Source organism: Coregonus lavaretus (genome assembly GCF_964263955.1).
Source record: "Coregonus lavaretus genome assembly, chromosome: 30".
NCBI lineage: Eukaryota > Metazoa > Chordata > Actinopteri > Salmoniformes > Salmonidae > Coregonus > Coregonus lavaretus.
The window spans coordinates 23,446,049-23,456,261 of record NC_140017.1 but is presented as its reverse complement, the minus strand read 5'-3'; positions in this window follow the sequence as shown (position 1 = coordinate 23,456,261).

Below are 10,213 nucleotides of genomic sequence, written 5' to 3'. Positions count from 1 at the left end.
AGCGCCCACAAGGTCCCCCTGCTCAAGAAAGCACATATACAGGGCCATCTGAAGTTTGCCAATGAACATCTGAATGATTCAGAGGAGAACTGGGTGAAAGTGTTGTGGTCAGATGAGACCAAAATCGAGCTCTTTGGCATCAACTCAACTCGCCGTGTTTGGAGGAGGAGGAATGCTGCCTATGACCCTAAGAACACCATCCCCACCGTCAAACATGGAGGTGGAAACATTATGCTTTGGGGGTGTTTTTCTGCTAAGGGGACAGGACAACTTCACCGCATCAAAGGAACGATGGACGGGCCATGTACCATCAAATCTTGGGTGAGAACCTCCTTCCTTCAGCCAGGGCATTGAAAATGGTGGGTGGATGGGTATTCCAGCATGACAATGACCCCAAACACACTGCCAAGGCAACAAAGGAGTGGCTCAAGAAGAAGCACATTAAGGTCCTGGAGTGGCCTAGCCAGTCTTTAGACCTTAATCCCATAGAAAATCTGTGGAGGGAGCTGAAGGTTCGAGTTGCCAAACGTCAGCCTCGAAACCTTAATGACTTGGATAAGATCTGCGAAGAGGAGTGGGACAAAATCCCTCCTGAGATGTGTGCAAACCTGGTGGCCAACTACAAGAAACGTCTGACCTCTGTGATTGCCAACAAGGGTTTTGCCACCAAGTACTAAGTCATGTTTTGCAGAGGGGTCAAATACTTATTTCCCTCATTTAAATGCAAATCAATTTATAACATTTTTGACATGCGTTTTTCTGGATTTTTTTGTTGTTATTCTGTCTCTCACTGTTCAAATAAACCTACCATTAAAATTATAGACTGATCATTTCTTTGTCAGTGGGCAAACGTACAAAATCAGCAGAGGATCAAATACTTTTTTCCCTCACTGTATATGTATGTATATGTATTTATATGTATGTATATATATATATATATATAAATATACATATATATATATATATATATATATATATATATATATATATATATATAAATATATATATATATAAATATACATACATATATATATATATATATATATATATATATATATATATATATATATATATATATATATATATATATATATATATATATACACAGTGGGGGAAAAAAGTATTTAGTCAGCCACCAATTGTGCAAGTTCTCCCACTTAAAAAGATGAGAGAGGCCTGTAATTTTCATCATAGGTACACGTCAACTATGACAGACAAGTTGAGGGAAAAAAATCCAGAAAATCACACTGTAGGATTTTTTATGAATTTATTTGCAAATTATGGTGGAAAATAAGTATTTGGTCACCTACAAACAAACAAGATTTCTGTCTCTCACAGACCTGTAACTTCTTCTTTAAGAGGCTCCTCTGTCCTCCACTCGTTACCTGTATTAATGGCACCTGTTTGAACTTGTTATCAGTATAAAAGACACCTGTCCACAACCTCAAACAGTCACACTCCAAACTCCACTATGGCCAAGACCAAAGAGCTGTCAAAGGACACCAGAAACAAAATTGTAGACCTGCACCAGGCTGGGAAGACTGAATCTGCAATAGGTAAGCAGCTTGGTTTGAAGAAATCAACTGTGGGAGCAATTATTAGGAAATGGATGACATACAAGACCACTGATAATCTCCCTCGATCTGGGGCTCCACGCAAGATCTCACCCTGTGGGGTCAAAATGATCACAAGAACGGTGAGCAAAAATCCCAGAACCACACAGGGGGACCTAGTGAATGACCTGCAGAGAGCTGGGACCAAAGTAACAAAGCCTACCATCAGTAACACACTACGCCGCCAGGGACTCAAATCCTGCAGTGCCAGACGTGTCCCCCTGCTTAAGCCAGTACATGTCCAGGCCCGTCTGAAGTTTGCTAGAGTGCATTTGTTTGATCCAGAAGAGGTCATATGGTCAGATGAAACCAAAATAGAACTTTTTGGTAAAAACTCAACTCGTCGTGTTTGGAGGACAAAGAATGCTGAGTTGCATCCAAAGAACACCATATCTACTGTGAAGCATGGGGGTGGAAACATCATGCTTTGGGGCTGTTTTTCTGCAAAGGGACCAGGACGACTGATCCGTGTAAAGGAAAGAATGAATGGGGCTATGTATCGTGAGATTTTGAGTGAAAACCTCCTTCTATCAGCAAGGGCATTGAAGATGAAACGTGGCTGGGTCTTTCAGCATGACAATGATCCCAAACACACCGCCCGGGCAACGAAGGAGTGGCTTCGTAAGAAGCATTTCAAGGTCCTGGAGTGGCCTAGCCAGTCTCCAGATCTCAACCCCATAGAAAATCTTTGGAGGGAGTTGAAAGTCTGTGTTGCCTAGCGACAGCCCCAAAACATAACTGCTCTAGAGGAGATCTGCATGGAGGAATGGGCCAAAATACCAGCAACAGTGTGTGAAAACCTTGTGAAGACTTACAAAAAACGTTTGACCTGTGTCATTGCCAACAAAGGGTATATAACAAAGTATTGAGAAACTTTTGTTATTGACCAAATACTTATTTTCCACCATAATTTGCAAATAAATTCATTAAAAATCCTACAATGTGATTTTCTGGATTTTTTTTTATAATTTTGTCTGTCATAGTTGACGTGTACCTATGATGAAAATTACAGGCCTCTCTCATCTTTTTAAGTGGGAGAACTTGCACAATTGGTGGCTGACTAAATACTTTTTTCCCCCACTGTATGTATGTACACTTGAAGTCGGAAGTTAGGTTAGGTTGGAGCCATTAAAACACTTAGGTTGGAGCCATTAAAACACGTTTTTCAACCACTCCCCAAATTTCTTGTTAAGAAACTATCGTTTTGGCAAGTCAGTTAGGACATCTACTTTGTGCATGACATAAGTAATTTATAAGAACAGGTGTTTTGTTTTGCTACTAATAGTTTTTTTCTTGGTCCATAAAGTGTCATCTGATTGTATTGGAAGAGGCTGAACTGTGTGTCTCAAATGGCACCCTATTCCCTATATAGTGCACTACTTTTGACCAGGGCCCTATGGGACAGAAGAGAAGGGTGGAGGGCCCGATGGGCCCGGGTCAAAAGTAGTGCACTATATTGGGAATAGGGTGCCATTTGCATCCACATTGAAGGGACTAAGGTGTTCCCCTCTCTCAGACCTTAACCCATCTATCTCTGTCACCCTCAGCAGCCTCCACTGTCCACACCTGCGGTGATCAGTTACTGACCCATCACCTCTCTCCTGTCCCAGTCAGCACCCTCTCCATCACTGGCCTAGAGAATAGACCCAACCACTGATGGACAAATGGATTACACCTGTACTGGGATAGCTGGTTGGGTTTGGTTGCTGACCACCAACAATCCTAGCAGGTTTTCCTCTTTATTTATTGACTTGAACCTGTCCCCAAGCCCATTAGTCACCAATGAGGTCTTGAGTGATTGCTGCGAGATGAGTCCCATTCTTTTGTTGGCCTTGATTTGGTGAAAAAATAATGCCTTATTGCAAGAAGTTTCAGGGCGGGCGTTTCCTTTGCACTTTGGATTGAATTTAATAGAAAATGGTGTAATGTTTTCATATCCCACTTTTATATACCATATTAAATGACCGGTTAAATGTATTTATTTAAAAAAACAATGTATCGTATCAAACTGCATGATGTTCACAAAAGGGCCCCTTTGTTACTTAATCGTCCCGTCACATGCCAGCTCAGCTCTTCAGTTTGGCCTCTTCTTCTTCCTCTAAGTGTTGGTATCTAATCCTCTGTGTTAACCTGCTTCTGGAGGTGGCATGAAGAGTATCATTGTCTGTTATTCAACTAAGCCAGAGTGACACTCACTCCAGCCCAGTTAAAGAGAGGGAGAGGAGAGAAACCAGATCCCTAATCTTCTCTATCATGTCAGGCTGAAATCTCCCCTCTTTCAGTCTTGGATTGTCTCCCAAATGGCACCCTATTCCCTACATAGTACACTACTTTTGACCAGGGCCCACTACATATGGAATAAGGAGCCATTTGGGACGCAGCCTTACTCTGCGTTCATCACTTGACTGGCCACAGTGGCCCCGGCCGTCCCAAACACACCCGCTCTATTACCGTCACGTTGCCTGACTGGGATAACCCCGGCCTAATTCATCACTGTTACTATCTGCATGTTTGTGCAGGCTGCAGGAGTAAATAGCTCTGTTGGTGGGCTTCAGTTCTCGCTCGGTCTCTCTCTCTTGCAGCTGTCTGCTAGAGTTTTTATTTTTCTTGGTTTGGGTTTTTTCACACTTAATGAATCTGTCAGCGATTGTGTTTTGCTTTTGTTACCTTGTTATACAGCAGCTAACACTTTCAACATTCTTGGTAGACCCCACCCAATGTTTGAGTCTTGCCATAAACAACCCAACAATTATTAGCTAATGAACACAAACAGAGCACCAGGGAGAGAACATCAAAGGCCACAGCTGACATGGCTGAACAGAGAAATTGTTTGAACTCATGGGTTCAGAAATAACTAAATGCCGCAGAGGGTGGGAGAGTGCAGCGCGCAGTTACAACACAAATGTTGTCTAGGGCCACCACAGGCCGGGCCAGCTCTCCTTGCTGTGATGTAACGAGGACTGCAGAACACCTACAGCAGAGATGTCATGGCAGAGTGAGAAACAACTCTCTGCTGTCTGTCAGATGGTTGTAGTGATCTGATCGTACTGCCCAGTTTTGAAAGAGGAGCCTCTCAGTCCCAGATTAACACATGGGTCAGTGCTGCACCTCTGACCGTGAGAGAGAGACAGGGCGACAGACGAGGGGGAGAGCGGGGTGACAAGGTTCTCCATACATCAGCAGTGGAGTGCTGTCTCCACGGCGACTTGGTTCAGTACACTCCATAAAGCAGGCCATGGAGAGGGTTTAGGGTTTACTTCTGAAGCCTTTGTTTTTCACAATTTTCCTCTATAAAACTGCCATCTCTCTTTCTTGACATGTTTGGCAGACATCATGAAAGCCTGGAAACATGCAGTATCTACTCCCCTAGTCACTTTACCTTTTCAAATCAGACATGTGGCTGAATGTGCAGTACATTTAGTAATTTGCATGCGTGAAACTTCTTTGACAAATACCCACAAGATGAACAGGGCAATTTAGGAAAGAAAGAAGCAGCCTTTTTTGTTTGAATGGATCGGTGGAGATGAATTGTTTTTGGATAAAGGGTTGTATTTGGGAAAAGACTAGGTAAGTATAGCACAACAAAAGCCCTTTTGTACTGAGCACCTCCTCTGAGACTGGAAGCAAAGACAATGAAGATTTTCAGACTGAGGGCCTTTCACAGATTATACGCTACCGTAGCTGTGCTGTTCCCAGCCTGCTCTCTCTCTTTGCTGGATGAGAAGATAGCTGTGTTTGTCACAAAGTTGTAAAGAGAGGGTGGAGAGTGATGGGAGCTTACAGTATCCCTCAGTGGACAGTACTACAATAATCTACTTCAGGCATATTGTGTCTATTCTCAGAGTCCAGATGATGTGCAGTATGGTCAGTACTGTCTTTGGATACCATAGGTCTGTATATCAGGGTTTTATGACAGCCATGGGTCAAATGCCCCTTTAATAAAATCCACCACTATGCATCTCTACATCACAGGCCTAAAGTAGCTAGCCTGAGTGCCAGTCTGTTTGTGCTATCATGCTAAATCCTTGTCACTTGGAAAGAGCACAACAAGATCTGGGACCAGGCTATGCAATAGCTACTTCAACACAAAAACATTGACATGCTACAATGAAGGCAGGCAGGGGCAGAGAGCTGCATGCTTTCACATAGGAGAGATTAAGCCCCTTATGGATCAACCTCTAATTGCCCTCATGGTATGCAAGGGGCTGTGATCAGAATGGGTGGGCGGTCATCGCACTGGGACGTGACAAGACCCCCACATCCCCCGGCATTGTTCTCCAGTGCTGGAGCACATATAATCCTCAATGAATTTAAATCCTTCAGGCCCAAACAATGCAATGGTCCCTGGGAAATAGCCATGGAGTAGCCTACAAAAAAACAACAGAACGAGGGAGAGCACGTGGAGGTGGAGGCTCAGATACTACTATGGTAGTAGGACTGGCCTGGAGTAAGTCGAATGTACACTACCGGTCAAAAGTTTTAGAACACCTACTCATTCAAGGGGTTTTTCTTTAGTTGTACTATTTTCTACATTGTAGAATAATAGTGAAGACATCAAAACTATGAAATAACACATATGGAATCATGTAGTAACCAAAAAAGTGCTTAAGAAATCAAAATATGTTATATTTGAGATTCTTCAAATAGTCACCCTTTGCCTTGATGACAGCTTTGCACACTCTTGGCATTCTCTCAACCAGCTTCATGAGGTAGTCACCTGGAATGCATGTCAATTAACAGGTGTGCCTTCTTAAAAGTTAATTTGTGGAATTTCTTTCCTTCTTAATGCGTTTGAGCCAATCAGTTGTGTTGTGATAAGGTAGGGGGGGTATACAGAAGATAGCCCTATTTGGTAAAAGACCAAATCCATATTATGGCAAGAACAGCTCAAATAAGCAAAGAGAAACAACAGTCCATCATTACTTTAAGACATGAAGGTCAGTCAATACGGAACATTTCAAGAACTTTGAAAGTTTCTTCAAGTGCAGTCGCAAAAACCATCAAGCGCTATGATGAAACTAGCTCTCATGAGGACCGCCACAGGAATGGAACACCCAGAGTTACCTCTGCTGCAGAGGATAAATTCATTAGAGTTACCAGCCTCAGAAATTGCAGCCCAAATAAATGCTTCACAGAGTTCAAGTAACAGACACATCTCAACATCAACTGTTCAGAGGAGACTGTGTGAATCAGGCCTTCATGGTCGAATTTCTGCAAAGAAACCACTACTAAAGGACAGAAGAAGAGACTTGCTTGGGCCAAGAAACATGAGCAATGGACATTAGACCGGTGGAAATGTGTGCTTTGGTCTGGAGTCCAAATTGGAGATTTTTGGTTCCAACCGCCGTGTCTTTGTGAGACGCGTGTGGGTGAACAGATGATCTCCGCATGTGTTTTTCCCACCGTAAAGCATGGAGGAGGAGGTGTTATGGTGTGGGGGTGCTTTGCTGGTGACACTGTCTGTGATTAATTTAGAATTCAAGGCACACTTAACCAGCATGGCTACCACAGCATTCTGCATCCCATCTGGTTTGGGCTTAGTGGGACTATCATTTGTTTTTCAACAGGACAATGACCCAAAACATATCTCCAGGCTGTATAAGGGCAATTTTACCAAGAAGGAGAGTAATGGAGTGCTGCATCAGATGACCTGGCCTCCACAATCCCCCGACCTCAACTCAATTGAGATGGTTTGGGATGAGTCGGACCGCAGAGTGAAGGAAAAGCAGCCAACAAGTTTTCAGCATATGTGGGAACTCTTTCAAGACTGTTCAAAAAGCATTCCAGGTGAAGCTGGTTGAGAAAATACCAAGAGTGTGCAAAGCTGTCATCAAGGCAAAGGGTGGCTATTTTAAGAATCTCAAATATAACATATATTTTGATTTATTTAACACTTTTTGGTTACTACATGATTCCATATGTGTTATTTCATAGTTTTGATATCTTCAATATTATTCTACAATGTAGAAAATAGTAAAAATAAGGAAAAACCCTTGAACGAGTAGGTGTTCTAAAACTTTTGACCGGTAGTGTAGTTATAGTGTCAACTGTCCATACAGTACATAACTGGGTAATGTGTTTGACCAAAAGGAACATAATGCATTCAGATATCCTAAGACATAATTGTCCTGACTGATGCAACAAACTAGCCAAGATCGCCAGAGATAAGCTGCATCCCAAATGACACCCTACTTTTGACCAGGGCCAATCTCTGGTCAAAAGTAGTGCACTACATAGGTAATAGGGTGCCAGAGAGCACCATCTGTCCAGTGATTTCCCCTGGCTGTCTGAGAGGTTGTCTGTCGGCCATGTTGTTGTTCTTTAGAGATCTGCTGCTGGTATCCTTAGCATTAAAGCTGTGTTTATTCCACCTGTCCTCTGGCTGTCTGTCACTGAAGACAGACAGGCCCTCCTCCTGACACAGACAGCAGAGGAACAACAGGAGTAGACACCAGACCACATACTACATGTCTCATCCCTCCTCCTCTCAAACATAGTGCTCTGCTGTCTGTTTGCTCGCAGACTGGCAGTATTGTCTCCATATAGAACAATTTTTATAGTGTCTATGATTGTCTCCTTGCTCTTCTCTACTGCCAGCTGTGCCTTTCTACACTTGACACCACACATCATATGAATCCTGCTTTGATGAAGAGGCTCACAGCCAAGAGAGTTGTAGGTTTTGTTTGAGCACCACTTGAGATTGTTGTCTCAGATATCAGTTCAAAACCCTAATCACTAACAGTGCTCTATGCCTGCTTTCACTACTCAATGACTGCTTGGGACCTGCTCTCTTGAAGTACTTTTGTTGGCCTTAGATTTTAGGAATGTTTGGCCTTACAGATAAGTAATAGTTTTAAGTTTTGTCCATTGTAAGACAGAAGCACTTTTTACTTAATTAAACACAACCAGTACTGTATACAACATGGTAGATGATAATGGTGAAAATCACACAATGGGAGCAAAGTAATACCATTGTTCCACAACCAAACACAGACTTGTGTGACAGCGGAGGGGAAGATGAGGTGAAAACACAACTGACATAGAAAGGGAGGGGATGTGACAGGTCCCATCTAGAGGCCTATAAAGGGCAGCGTGAAGTCCCAATTACAGGGACTTAACACTGGCCTGTGCTGCACTCACACTGCGCTGGTCAGGAGTTTAGACCTGCTGCTCCCGCTGCTAGGAGGAAGGAGAGGAGACTGACTGACCCTTCTTCTGCAGGCAGTGGATATGTCCCCAATGGAACCCTATTCCCTATATAGTGTACTACTTTTGACCAGAGCCCTATGGGCCCAGGTCAAAAGTAGTGCACTATAAAGGAAATAGGGTGCCATTCGGGTTGCAACCAGACAGAGCCTTTCAGGTCTGAGACTTGGGGCATAACGAGACGTTTCCACTTTCTTCTGCCAACTGAGGGGAAAATAGAGGCAGATGTAATCCATTGTCTGGAACGTTAGGTATAATCAGGTTAAACAACATTCTGACCTTGACTGGTCCAGTCTGAGGAAGAGAGGAGGGGAGGACTGGAGAGGAATATTCCATCATCAAATCAGGTACTTTCTCAACATTACTCCTGTCAGGTTGAACCTTCATGCTCACTGAGTTTACCTGCAATAATGATCCCAATTTACTCCCCGCTGACCAATCACATGGCACTGCCTGCTGTTCACGCTGAGAGAAGAAAATTAACTTGGAAAAGGACCAGAGATTGAGAGAGAGAGGAGCTGGTCAAGACTTAGTGTGATTGTGTCCCAAATGGCAGGCACCCTATTCCCTATATAGTGCACTACTTTTGACCAGGGCCCATAGGGAGTAGTGCACTGCATAGGAAATAGGGAGCCATTTGTGCTACATATTACAGTACCTTATAGAGGGCATCATGAGGGATGTTTACCATGTGAATCAGATTGCACATTGTTAACCTTGGCCCTTGCCTCCTCCCTCCCTGTGCTGTCAGGGTTGAAACCCTTTTTTAGACCAGTTAGTGTTTGTTTTTATCACACAGCTTCAAAAGGAAGTTGTGGAGTATATTCACATGATCCAAGAAGATGAAACGAGACAGATACGTATGGTGTAATAATGCCTATTGAGAGATGACTTAGGTGACTGTTACCGTTAGTTACTGTGCATAGAGTAAAATAACATCCTTTTAGGTTATGCCTCAACTACAAATGGCTCGCAGACACAGACGGTTTTAGATGCCCTCAAGGGTGACTAACATCATAAAATTATTGAGCTCTTTCATTTAGCTAAATCTCCAAGTGGCTCCCGTAGTGACATCAGAACAAATCCTATGTGGCAGCTCTCTTTTGGCCACGCTGCCGTTTGGACCCATGGCTCTGTTTTTTAATTCACCCCTGGCTGTGCTACCTGGAGAGGAGCAGCAATGAGGATCAGAGGACTGGTAGCTAGCTGGTAACTGTGCCATTCACTTTCATTTTTCAGCCTGGGTTGTATAATCCCAGAATGCAATAAAACCGTCTGGCCGACATGTCTGGCTCCAGACCTTTTTTATTGACTGAAAATGTTGAGCCCCTAAGATTATTAAGTGGAATATCTATTTTTACTTGATGTTGGACAGGAGTGAGTCACTAATTATA